This window comes from Moschus berezovskii, chromosome 3, assembly GCF_049115385.1.
Source record: "Moschus berezovskii isolate FMDL1 chromosome 3, NW_MosBer_1.0, whole genome shotgun sequence".
Lineage (NCBI taxonomy): Eukaryota > Metazoa > Chordata > Mammalia > Artiodactyla > Moschidae > Moschus > Moschus berezovskii.
This window is the reverse complement of record NC_142462.1, coordinates 107,611,838-107,624,739: the sequence shown is the minus strand read 5'-3', so window position 1 is coordinate 107,624,739 and position 12,902 is coordinate 107,611,838. Positions and strand designations below refer to the sequence as shown.

Below are 12,902 nucleotides of genomic sequence, written 5' to 3'. Positions count from 1 at the left end.
AAGACTCAACTATCACGCTAGTTAAAGTATGTGTGCACATACATGTGTGCACGCACATACATGTGTGCACACACACACACACAACCACAATATAGGTTCAAGAATCAAAGGTTGTTGTTTATACAAGGGCTTAATTTCCAAAATACATATATATCTCACACAAGTCAATAACAAAAAAAGTTTTTTAAATGGGCAGAAGGCCTAAATAGACATTTCTCCAAAAAAGATATACAGATGGCCAACAAGCACATTAAAAGATGCTTAACATCTCTAAGCATTCAGTTCAGTTCAGTTCAGTTGCTCAGTTGTGTCCGACTCTTTGTGACCCCATGAACCGCAGCATGCCAGGCCTCCCTGTCCATCACAAACTCCCGGAGTTCACCCAAACCCAAGTCCATCGAGTTGGTGATGCCATCCAACCATCTCATTCTCTGTCGTCCCCTTCTCCTCCTGCCCTCAGTCTTTCCCAGCATCAGGGTCTTTTCAAATGAGTCAGCTCTTCACATCAGGTGGCCAAAGTATTGGAGTTTCAGCTTTAGCATCAGTCCTTACAATGAACACCCAGGATTGATCTCCTTTAGAATGGACTGGTTGGATCTCCTTGCAGTCCAAGGGACTCTTAAAAGTCTTCTCCAGCACCACAGTTCAAAAGCATCAATTCTTCGGCGATCAGCTTTCTTCACAGTCCAACTCTCACATCCATACATGACCACGGGAAAAACCGTAGCCTTGACTAGACGGACCTTTGTTGGCAAAGTAATGTCTCTGCTTTTAATATGCTGTTTAAGTTGGTCATAACTTTCCTTCCAAGGAGTAAGTCTTTAATTTCATTGCTGCAACTACCATCTTCAGTGATTTTGGAGCCCAGAAAAATAAAGTCAGCCACTGTTTCCCCATCTATTTGTCATGAAGTGATGGCATTAGAGAAATACAAATCAAAACTATAATGAGGTATCACCTCACACATGTCAGAATGACCTGAATCATAAAAAGTTTACAAATAATAAGTGCTGGAGAGGGTGTGGAGAAATGGAAGCCCTCCTGTACTGTTGGTTGGAATGTAAATTGGTACAACCACTATAGAAAGCAGTATGGAGATTCCTCCCAAAATTAAAAATAGACCCAGAATATTTTAAAAATTAAAAATATGACCCAGAAATCCTACTTCTGGGCAAACATCCAGAGAAAACTCTTAATTTGAAAAAATACATGCACCCCAGTGCTCAATGCAGCACTATCTACAATATCCAAGACATGGAAGCTACCTAACAATGAAAGAAGATGTGGTGCCTATATACAACGGAATACTACTCACCCATAAAAAAGAATGAAACAATGCCATTTGCACCAATCTGGATGGACCTAGAGTTTACCATATTAAGTAAGTCAGAAAGAGAAAGACAAATGCCATATGATAATATCACTTATACGTGGAATCTAAAGCAGAACACAAATGGTGTAAGAAACAAGACTTATAGAGAACAGAACTATGGTGGCCAAGTGGAAGACGGTGTTGGAGGAAGGATGGGTTGGGAGTTTGGCATTAGCAGATGCAAACTATTATACAGAGAATGTATAACAGCAAGGATCTAATGTATAGCATGGGGAACTAAATATTCAGTTCAATATCCTGTGGTAAACCATAATGGAAAAGAATATGAAAAAGAATGTATATATAGCTGAATCACTTTGCTGTACAGCAGAAATTGACACAACACTGCCAATCAACTAAACTTCAATAAAGTCATATTTTTTAAAAGTTGGCATCTATAGATGAGGGATGGAATGAGGGAACCTGGCTAAAGACATATAGAGAATTAGGGGCAGGACAGGGCAGGAAGTCAGGGCTCAGTTTCAGGATTTTCTCCACACTCTGTACCCCTGTTTTTGGTCCCAAGTAGATAAGAAAACTGATATATCAGTGTGTGAAGTCAGTTAAAATTTCCATGAAAACTGATACAAGGTAACAATGAGAAAATAATGAATTGCGAAGTAGCGCATTATTTTCAAGCTGATGGCACCGCTCAGAGTTTTGATATAGACTCAACTTGGAATAAAGCTGCATGGGAAATGCTCTGTTAGCTTGGAACATGAATGCATCTTTCTTTAGCCAAGCCACTCAAACAAGCCTGGTTACTAAGTTTTCTTTGCAGGATGTTGTCAAGTAACATGGAATATACACAATAAGGTACCAATTTTTTTGTCTATTTTCTGTAGGTGCTGTGATTTCCAGAGGTGTGCAGTTTTTCCACCAGGAGCCACTGTAAGTTATGCATTCCTATAAACAACAATAGATGTCCATAGAACATCTCTTGGAAAATATTTTTAAAAGAATACATATATATGTATGTACAACTGAAATCACTTTGCTGGACAACAGGAATCAACACTGTACCTCATACTTCAATAAAGAAAAAAGAACATTTCTTAAGCTTCAAAACAGATGATCAATACATAAGATTAAAATAACCAATAATTACTTATTGCTAATTGAACATATATTCTGGTTTTTCAACTACCAAGAATGATGACAGATTTAAAAGTCAAAATTTATATAGCATTGAACTTCCTCATCAACTATTTCAGCTTATTGATGATCCTGGTTATTTCTCAAATTGCCATACAATTTCCTTTGGAAAAAAAAATTTACATCTGTTCAGAGCAAAGACATTAAACAACTGATTTCAAGCAACGGCAATGATTCTAGAACTAAGCAACGAAGTGTCATGTTTTAAAGGTACCTCTCTGGGGAAGGGATTAGCGAACTGCTGGGGGGCTTGGAGGAAGACAGAGAGAGGGGAACCTCAAGGTCTAAGTAAACTACTACAGAGAAGAGGAAAACTTTGCATTAAATCAGCAGAAAGATATAGAGATATTAAGTTGTTTTTTTTTTTCATTCAGGGATAAAGAAAGGTTAGAAAGACTGTATTTGTGGAGAACTGGTGAATTGGCAGTGAATAATAACAGGGTTTGAGGACATGTGGAAAAAAATTTTTAAACCAATAAAAATTTAAAAGCTCAGTACTAATTACTCATGGTTAAACAGCCAGTAACGATGAGCAGTGGTCCGCTGTCCCACCCCTTCTTACCTTAAAACTTTCATCCCGGAAAGAAGCACCTATAACTTAAAAAAAAAAAATTCTGTTTCTAAGTCTTTCAATGTTACAACCATCTTTTTTATATAATCTGTGAAAACCACTACTCACTGATATATACATTTTATGAATGTATGAGGTGAGGACATGATTGGTAAGAAATTAGCTTATTTACGTCCCCTCTGGCGACTCCCTGATTATAATAATTTCCCCTTCAGAGTGCAGTTATGCTATTATTTTTAGTTTTTATTGGTCTCTTTTACAATATATTTATGTATTATCTTTGCCTCTCGCAGCTGTATTCACCATGCTCTAAGTTCTTATTTAAGTCCCCCATAGACGGTGAGCTCCTAACCTAGGAGGGATGCAGGGCGGGATGAAGAAAGGAAGAAGGCTATGGGGAGAGAGATGCTTGGGGAGTTCATACCTGAGCTGCATCTTGAGAGCTGAATGGGACAGGCACAGGAAGCAGGGGTGGAATGAGCAGGAGGAGGAATGGACATGGGCAAAGACAAAGAGGGAGCAAAGAGCATGGGAGACTGGGAACCTGAAAAGGTTCAGTAAGACAGGGGTGAGAAGGCCAAGGGTCCTTCATCATCTGGCAGGGAATTAAGCCTGTAGCGGAGAGCAGCCACCAGTAGAGATGGTCCTGGGGAGAGAACAGCAAGTGATGGGTATGGACTATCTCATTCACGTTTGCCCCTGTCTTAGGAACACCTCTTCCTGCTCCTACCCCAGAGAGATATCCTGCCCACTGACACAATGGCACAGAACATCATTCTCAGCTTCACCTTCTGAAGGGCTGGGTAAGACTAAATTGGAAGGATTAACTTTTAAATTTTATTAAGACTCCAGATGAGAGTAAGAGGGATGGTATTAAATGTGTATCTACGTAAAAAAAAAAAAAAAGCTAAATAATTCCATGATCTAAAATGAAACAAAAAATAAAATGCAGAAATACTGTATTAGTGACTTTTTTAATGGTACTAATAGATAATCATAATCCTCGAATAACTGTCTCAATAGACTAGCATTTATGCACTGTGTAGAGGAGATTTACATTTTTTTTCATTTACTGCCAATCTAATGCTAACAAGAGTCATATCATTTTGATATAATAACAAAGTGCCTAATTCAATCATCTTGAACATTAATTGATATGTTTGTAGCTGAGCCTCCAGTTAATTACCTGTCTTTTTTGTTTAATTTTGAGATTTAAATCTGCTTCTCATCTGGTCTTGTCTGTCTGTGTCCTACATACATCTATGACCTTCATCTTGTATTATCGAGAGAAAAAAAATTCTTGCAAAGCTTTCTGCTCCTGTACTTATTTAACATATTCATATTTTCTGATTCATCTTTCCTTTTATAATTATATTTTTAAAGTTATATTAAGTCTTCAGAGATAGGAGAATAAATGTCTCTCTTCTAATGAACATTTTGTTCGAGTTAACTAAAGTCTTTTTTCCCCCCTGCATCGGATCTTTTATTTATTCCTTCAAATTTATCTAAAGATTCTTCAACAGCTATAGTTATCAAGAACCTTTTAAGTCATTGCTTATGTTATTTTGAGAACCTTCACATTTCCAAGTAGAAGTTTTCTGAAACTTATTTGTTCTACTTTATTAATACTGATACTTGCTTACATCTAAACACATTCCTCGGCATACAAGATTTCTACTTCTATTAATTGTTTAATCTCAGCAGGATGAAGAAAGTAAAGAGATGTGAAGACCAAGACAAACCCCCAAATAAAACAAAAATGATTAATTAATGGCTGAGGACCAGAACTCAGACCTGTGAGCTTCCAAAAGGAATAAGCTTTTGGGAGGCCACTGAAAGCTTTTTCTGGCAATTAAGGCGACTGGCTCATTATTCTTCATATTTTTTTTAATTTTTTCATTTGAAGAGTGAATGAGGGCTTCCTCGGTGGCTCAGTGGGTGAAGAATCCACCTGCCAATACAGGAGACACAGTTTCAATCCCCGGTCCAGGGAGATCCCACATGCCTTGGAGCAAATAAGCCTGTGCATCACAACTTTTGAGCCTGTGCTCTGGAGTCTGGGAGCCACAACTACTAAAGCCCACACGTTATAATTACTGAAGCCTGTGTGCCCTAGCAGAGGAGGCAATGGCACCCCACTCCAGTACTCTTGCCTGGAAAATCCCATGGACGGAGGAGCCTGGAAGGCTGCAGTCCATGAGGTCGCTGAGGGTCGGACAGACTGAGTGACTTCACTTTCACTTTCATGCATTGAAGGAAATGGCAACCCACTCCAGTGTTCTTGCCTGGAGAATCCCAGGGACGGGGGAGCCTGGTGGGCTGCCGGCTGTGGGGTCGCACAGAGTCGGACACGACTGAAGTGACTTAGCAGCAGCAGCAGCAGCAGCATGCCCTAGAGTCCATGCTCTGCAACAAGAGAAGGCGCTGCAATGGGAAGCCCGAGAGTAGCTCCTCACTGCAACTAGAGAAAAACCCATGCAGCAAGGGAGACCCAGCACAGTCAGAAATAAATAAATAAACAAAATTATTTTAAAGAAAAGAGTGATCATTCCTATTTCTAAATTCATTTTCACTCATTCAAAATTTATTGAGGGTCTAGGAAGTACTAGCAGGGTCCATGGAAAGTAAAAGCACAAACCTGCTTTCTGCTTTTATTCTGATTCTTTCATTAAACATCTAATATAGAACTCATGCCAACTAAAATGTTAGGAATTGTCTTGCTCTTTGGAAAGAATATTTGGAAACAAAACTGCTGTTCTTTAAGCACTGAGTTCATTCAGCTCACAAATTAACAAAAATCAGTCTTAATAAATATATCACTCATTTGATTCTCCAGATGAAGAAGCTATCTTCTAAATAAAAATAACTAAAAATCTCCTTTAGTTTTCTCTTCCTTGTTCAGGTCTGTATCAAGCATTATCTGAAACCAACATAATTTGCTTTATATCATTTTAATATTGTCATCCCCCTTTGTATTCTTTTTTCCAACAATGATTGCTTTTCTTTTTGCTTTGCTTTGATTAGGCAAACATATAATTCAGAGGGAAGTAAGACAATCAGATTTAAAGCATGTACATTCCTGGTATCATTATTCTGTCTTCCCTCAAACAGCTGGATATTCTGTTAACAACCTGTTACAGAAAGGGAAAAAATGGGCAAAAATATAATACACAAAATACAATTAATTCTAATAATAATGAAGGGTAAAAGTATCTGTATGATAAATTTCTGCAGCAAAGTGTGTGTGTTAGTCACTCAGTTGTGTCCAACTCTTTGTGACCCCATGAATTATGTGACCCCATGAATTATAGCCCCACCAGGCTCCTCTGTACATGGAATTCTCTAGGGAACAATACTGGAGTGGGTTGCCTGTCCCTGCTTCAGGAGATCTTCCCGACCCAGGGACCGAATACAGGTCTCCTGCATTATAAGCAGATCTTTTACCATCTGAGCCACCAGGGAAACCCATTAGCAAATAACTATTAAAATATCAGTCAAGATTATGATGGTCAATGAAAATGAAGGCATAACTCAAATGTCCAAAAGCAAAAGTCTTGGCCAATTTAAGACTGATGATCACTGTGGGCTAGCTCTGGGAACCAGACTACCTGGGCTCAAATTCTAGCTCTGTCACCTTAGTGGCTCTGCAAATTGGGAGCAGTTATTATTTAAGTTCTCTGCACCTCAGTTTCCTTATCTGTTAAATGAGAATAATAGTGCCTGTAAACACAGTCCATGGAATTCCCCAGGCCAGAATACTGGAGTGGGTAGCCTTTCCCTTCTCCAGGGGATCTTCCCAACCCAGGGATCGAACCCAGGTCTCCAGAATTGCAGGCGGATTTTTTACCAGCTGAGCCACCAGGGAAGCCTTGTTCAGTGCCACGCACTGTCAGCTCTGATTGTTGTAATAGATTAAACAATTTCATAGAACCTTAACTCTTTATCATTCATTTTGCTTCATGCTGGAGTTCCAGAACAATTTGCAGGTTTTATATATTTTTTAACTTTTATCATTTGAATACTCTTTTCCTGGTCAAGTGGAGAAGGAAATGGCAATCCACTCCAGTATTCTTGCCTGGAGAATTCCATGGACAGAGGAGTTTGGTGGGCTACAGTCCATGGGGTCATAAAGGGTCTGACACGACTGAGTGACTAACACTTTCCTGGTCAAGATAGATTTCCATTACATCTTTCCACTTCAGGATTTTCAAACCTGGCTCTAGAGAAATGATTCTTATTCTTTGAAATTATGGGGCCCTGAGTGAAACGGGTGTTAACAGATTATGGGGGACAGCCTCTAATACATAGGGCCTCCCCACCCCTTTACTTTTTCCAATACCTCATCTCTTCTGTTAATTACATCTCCAGAAAGAAGGACTGCTTTTATCAGTGGCTATCCACTGATATCAAAAGGGTAACTATATACATATATAAGACAGGTACAAAGACAATGGACTAGAAAGCCTGCTTTCAGCTACTTTGGGAACAAAAGGATATTTGCTATATTTCGTTTTTCTATTAAGGCCCTGGCCTGACCTATTTTTCCCCCTTTATTCAAAGTTAAGCCAGGAAATAATACATTTTATTTTTTTTAGTTAAAAAACGAGAATAGAAAAGGGCCTCATTTAGTAATGAAGGGAACATAACCTTTATTCAATGCAAAGGGCACTGGAGTCTATATTCATCCAGGCGCCAAATAGCCCTCTAAGCTTTAAAAACTAATTACAGGAGGAGAGTGTGATTTTTCAGTCTTTTTGGCTCATGCCATGCTCCTGTGGTACTCTAACGTGCTAAATCAAGGCTCTGTCAACTTTACCACATTGGAATATCAATGAAGAATGTCCCCTCCACTTACCGTTGGTTTCAGGATAGAGAATGTAACAGATTAAGAGAAAAGAATCAATCACATATAAAGCAAAATAGACATAAAAAATTATTTTTCTTCTGTTAAAGCAAACAGAATGTGTTTTCAACCCACGTGTATTTGCATGCAAAAACATGAACACATATCTAAGGCATCTCGTTCAGCAAAATAAACCAGATAATATGGAAAAATTTATATAAAATTCAAGCACAGGCAAAACTAAACAATGGTGATGAGAGTCAGAACAGTGGTTACCTTGACTTAACTTTCTGGGTATAAGAAAAGTTTTGTATTTTGATCTGGGAGGTGGTTATATGAGTAAAATAACACGTAACATTTCACTGAGTTATATACCTAAGATTAACATCTTACTTCATGGATGTAATAATTCGCCAAAAATTTAAAAAATAAGTATAATTTGTTTTCCCTTCAAAATTAAGATGGAATGTAACAATTCAAATCACACACAGAAAAGATCAAAGCCAAGGACTAAATTCCAGCTCTTTTTAATCAGACATAGGAGGTGGTATAGGGAGGTTCATCTTTTGATTAGCATTCTCTATTTCTAAATAGGGCTAGAAGCCCTTCCCTTTAACTCTAAGCTTTTGAAGATAACCAATAAAACTGATTGAGGGGGAAGGAGACTTCAGAGGGAGGGGATATATGTATGCACAGAGCTGATTCACTTTGCTGTACAGCAGAAATTAATGTAACACTGTAAAGCAATTATACTCCAATAAAAAAAAGTTGATTGAGAGGGCAAGCTCTTACTACCATTTTGGGAAACTGTTTGGCAGTGTGCACTACAATTGAACATATGCATATCCTATGACCAGCAATTTGAATCCTACAATATAAGCAATAAAAAAACATATATACATATGATTACCAAGAGAGGTAGAGTAGAATATACAAAGAAGCACTATTTGTAAGAGTTTCAAATTAGAAACTACCCAGGTATCCCTACCAGGAGTAAAATAAATGAGTGCATATATACACACATACACATTCAAATAATACAATATTAAAAAAATACTTGGCGTGTATTCACATTCATTGTTGTTCAGTTGCTAAGTCATGTCTGACTCTTTGCAATCCCATAGGCTGCACATAATGAAATACAATATAGAGTACAGAGTAATAAGGATCTATACACAAGAATACGGATGAATATTGTCAACATAATGTGGAACAAATGGAGCCACTCATAAAATATACAACTGCATGATTCCATTAAAAAAAAAATCCCCAAACAGATTAAACTAATCTAGGTACTTTAAGATGCAGGTAACTTTTAAAGAGGTGACTAGTGATCAGGAGAACTGTAAGGCTCACTATCGCTTTGCTCTGTTTCTTGCTCCTATTACTCTGTTTCTTGATCTGGATACTGCTTACACAATGAAAAGTATGAAAATTTGCCGAACAGGGCCTTTGACATGCGCACGTGTAAACTATAGAAAATATAAGCAGAGAGATGGAGACTCTAAGAAAGAATCACAAGGAAATGACAGAAATCAAACACGCCATAACAGAAATGAAGAATGCTTTTGAAGGTCTTATTTAATAGACTGGACATAACCAAGGAAAGAATCAATGAGCTTTAAGAAATGTCAATAAAAATTTCCAAAAGCCAAATCCAAAGACTGAAAAGACAGAACAGAATATCCAAGAACAAAGGAACAATTTAAAACGGTGTAATGTATGTTTGGGCATACTAGAAGGAAAAGAAAGAGAAAAAAAAATTTTTAAACAATAATGACTGAGAATTTCCCCAAACCAATGACACCCATTAAATCACCATGATCCATGAAGCTCAGAGATCACCACCATGAAAAACACACACATACAAGATTTGAATAGTGCAAAATAAAAAACAAAGAAATTTTGCAAGAAGCCAGAGGAAAAAATTACCTTACACACAGAAAAACAAGATAAAAATCACATTGGACTTTTCTTCAAAAACCATAAAGCAAGAATAGTGAAGTGAAATAGTTAAAAGTGCTAGAAGAATTACCAACCTAGAAATTTGAACCCTGCAAAATTATTCTTCAAAAGTGAGGGAAAAATAAACACTTTTTCCAACAGAAATTGAAGGAATTTATCTTCAATAGACCTGCCTTATAAGAAATGCTAAAATAAGTTATTTAGGAAGAAAGAAAATTTAGGTTAGAAACTTGGACCTACATTTAAAAAGGAAGAGAATTAAAGAAGGAATAATTGAATGTAAATAAAACCTTTTATTTCTCTTATTCTTAATTGGTCTACAGGTAACAGTTTGTTCAAAATAATAATAGCAACATTATATACAGTGATTATAGTTTATGGATAAATGGAATAAATGGCAGCAATGTTACAAGGGATGGGAGGAAAGAATTAGGAGTACTCTGTTATAACGTACTTTTGTTAGTCACAAATGTACACTGCAAACTCCAGTGCAACCTCTAAAAGAGCAAAATATATATAAAACATATATACACTAAGGTGATACAGTAGAATTACACAAAAACACTCAAAACCAGACAGCAGAAAAGCACAGTCCATTTTTAAAAAAATCAGTTTGATTTTGTTAAAATTAAAAATTTCTGTTCTATCAAAGGCTCTGTGAAGAGAATGAAAAGACAAGGCGTAGACTGAAAGCTTTTGTAAACACCTGTCAACCAAAGAAGTGGTATTCAAAATATACAAAGGACTTTTAAAGCTCAACAGTAAGAAAAAACACAACCTAATTTAAAAATGGGAAAACATCTGAACAGATATCTTACTATACATATATATACAGACACACATACATGTATATATATATACATATCTATGTGTGTACACATACACACACACACACATATACATATATTGTGTCTGACTCTGTGTGACCCCATGGACTGTAGCCTACCAGGTTCCACCATCCATGGGGTTTTCCAGGCAAGAATACTGGAGTGGGTTGCCATTTCCTTCTCCAGGAGATCTTCCCAACCCAGGGACTGAACCCGGGTCTCCCACATGGTAGCCATTGTAGGCAGACGCTTTACCATCTGAGCCACTGGGGAAGATCCATTCATATATATAGGCTTCCCTGGTGGTTCAGTGGTAAAAAAATCTGACTGCAATGCAGAAGACTTGGGTTTGATCCCTTGGTTGGGAAGATCCCCTGGAGGACGGCATGGCAACCCACTCCAGTATTCCTGCCTGGAGAATCCCAAGGACAGAAGAACCTGGCAGGCTACAGTCCATAGGGTCGCACAGAGTTGGACACGACTGAAGTGACTAAGTAGCAGTCACTGCTTTAATAATAAATTCTTATTTATTAAATAAAAAATGAGACGATGCTAAACATCATATGTCATTAGGGAAATACAAATGAAAACAATGAGATCACCAGGCACTGATAAGAATGTACCAAATCTGAAACGCTGACACCACCATATGCTGGCGAGGCTATGGAGCAGCGGGAACCCCCATTCCCTGTTGGTGGGAATGCAGAATGGGACTGCCACTTTGGAACAGTCTTGCAATTTCTTACAAAACTAAACATACTCTTGTCATACAATCTAACAGCCACATTCTTTGGTATTTACCCAAATGAGCTGAAAACTTACATCCACAAAGAAACCTGCACATGAAGGTTTATAGCAGCTTTATGGATAACTTTCAAAACTTGGAAGCAATCAAGAAACCTAACTCCAATACTTTGGCCACCTCATGCGATGAGCTGACTCACTGGAAAAGACTCTGACGCTGGGAAAGGTTGGGGGTGGGAGAAGGGGACGACAGAGAATGAGATGGCTGGACGGCATCACCAACTCTGGACATGAGTTTGGGTGAACTCCGGGAGTTTGGTGATGGACAGGGAGGCCTGGTGTGCTGTGATTCATGGGGTCGCAAAGAGTCGGACACGACTGAGCGACTGAACTGAACTGAACAGTAGGTGAACAGATAAATTCTGGTATGTCCATACAATGAAATGTTATTCAGACATCTAAAAAAAAAAGAGCTATCAAGCCACAAAATGACAGAGAAGAACCTTAAGTGCATAGGGCTAAGCAAAAGAAGTGAATATGAAAAGGCTATGTACTGTATGATTCCAACTATATGACATTTTGGGAAAACGCAAAACTACAGAGACAGAAAAGAAAACAGGGGTTGCCAGGGGTTGGAGGAGAGAAGGGCTGGATGAACTGGAGGAGCATAGAGGATTTTTAGCGCAGCAAAACTATTATTCTTAGTGATACTGAAATGGTTACATTTACTTTAACCAGTGAACGGATACAATCACTAGACATTTCTCAAAACCCTTAAAATGTACAAGACAAAGAGTGAAGCCCAATGTGAATGACAGACTTCAGCTGATAATAGCGTCGGTATCAGCTTACCAGTTTTAACAGATGTACCTCATTGCTGCAAGGTATTAAAAGTAGAGGAAACTGGGAGTAAAGGTGGGTGAGGGGTCACATGGGAACTACGCATCTTTCGCTCAATACTTTAAAAAAACCTAACACTGCTCCCTTACACAAAAATCTATTAATTAAAAAAATACATATAGATTCATATATATGTGTATTTTCTTATATCATATGTATATGTTTTCTTATATCAACGTAACTAGCTGACAAGTTTTTCTGAGATAGTGTGAAATATAAGGAAGAAAACGTAAATTCTTGTTCCGTTGCTAAGTTGTGTCCACCTCTTTGCAACCCCATGAACTGCAGCACACCAGACTTGACTATAAGAATCTTTGTCGGCAAAGTGATGACTCTGCTTTTTAATACACCGTCTAGCTTTGTTATAGCTATTCTTCCAAAGAGCAAGCATCTTTTAATTTCTTGGCTGCAGTCACTGTGTGCATTGATTTTGGAGCCCGAGAAAATGAGATCTGACACTGTTTCCACATTTTCCCCATCCGTTTGCCATGAAGTGATAGTACTGGATGCCATGATCTTAGTTTT

General features: G+C 38.0%; 1 protein-coding gene across 2 annotated transcripts in view; it reads right to left on the bottom strand.

Annotated features, from left to right (window-relative positions):
- EXOC4 (exocyst complex component 4) overlaps positions 1-12,902 on the bottom strand; it is an 853,359-nt gene that overhangs the window by 137,930 nt on the left and 702,527 nt on the right. The window lies entirely within an intron of this gene.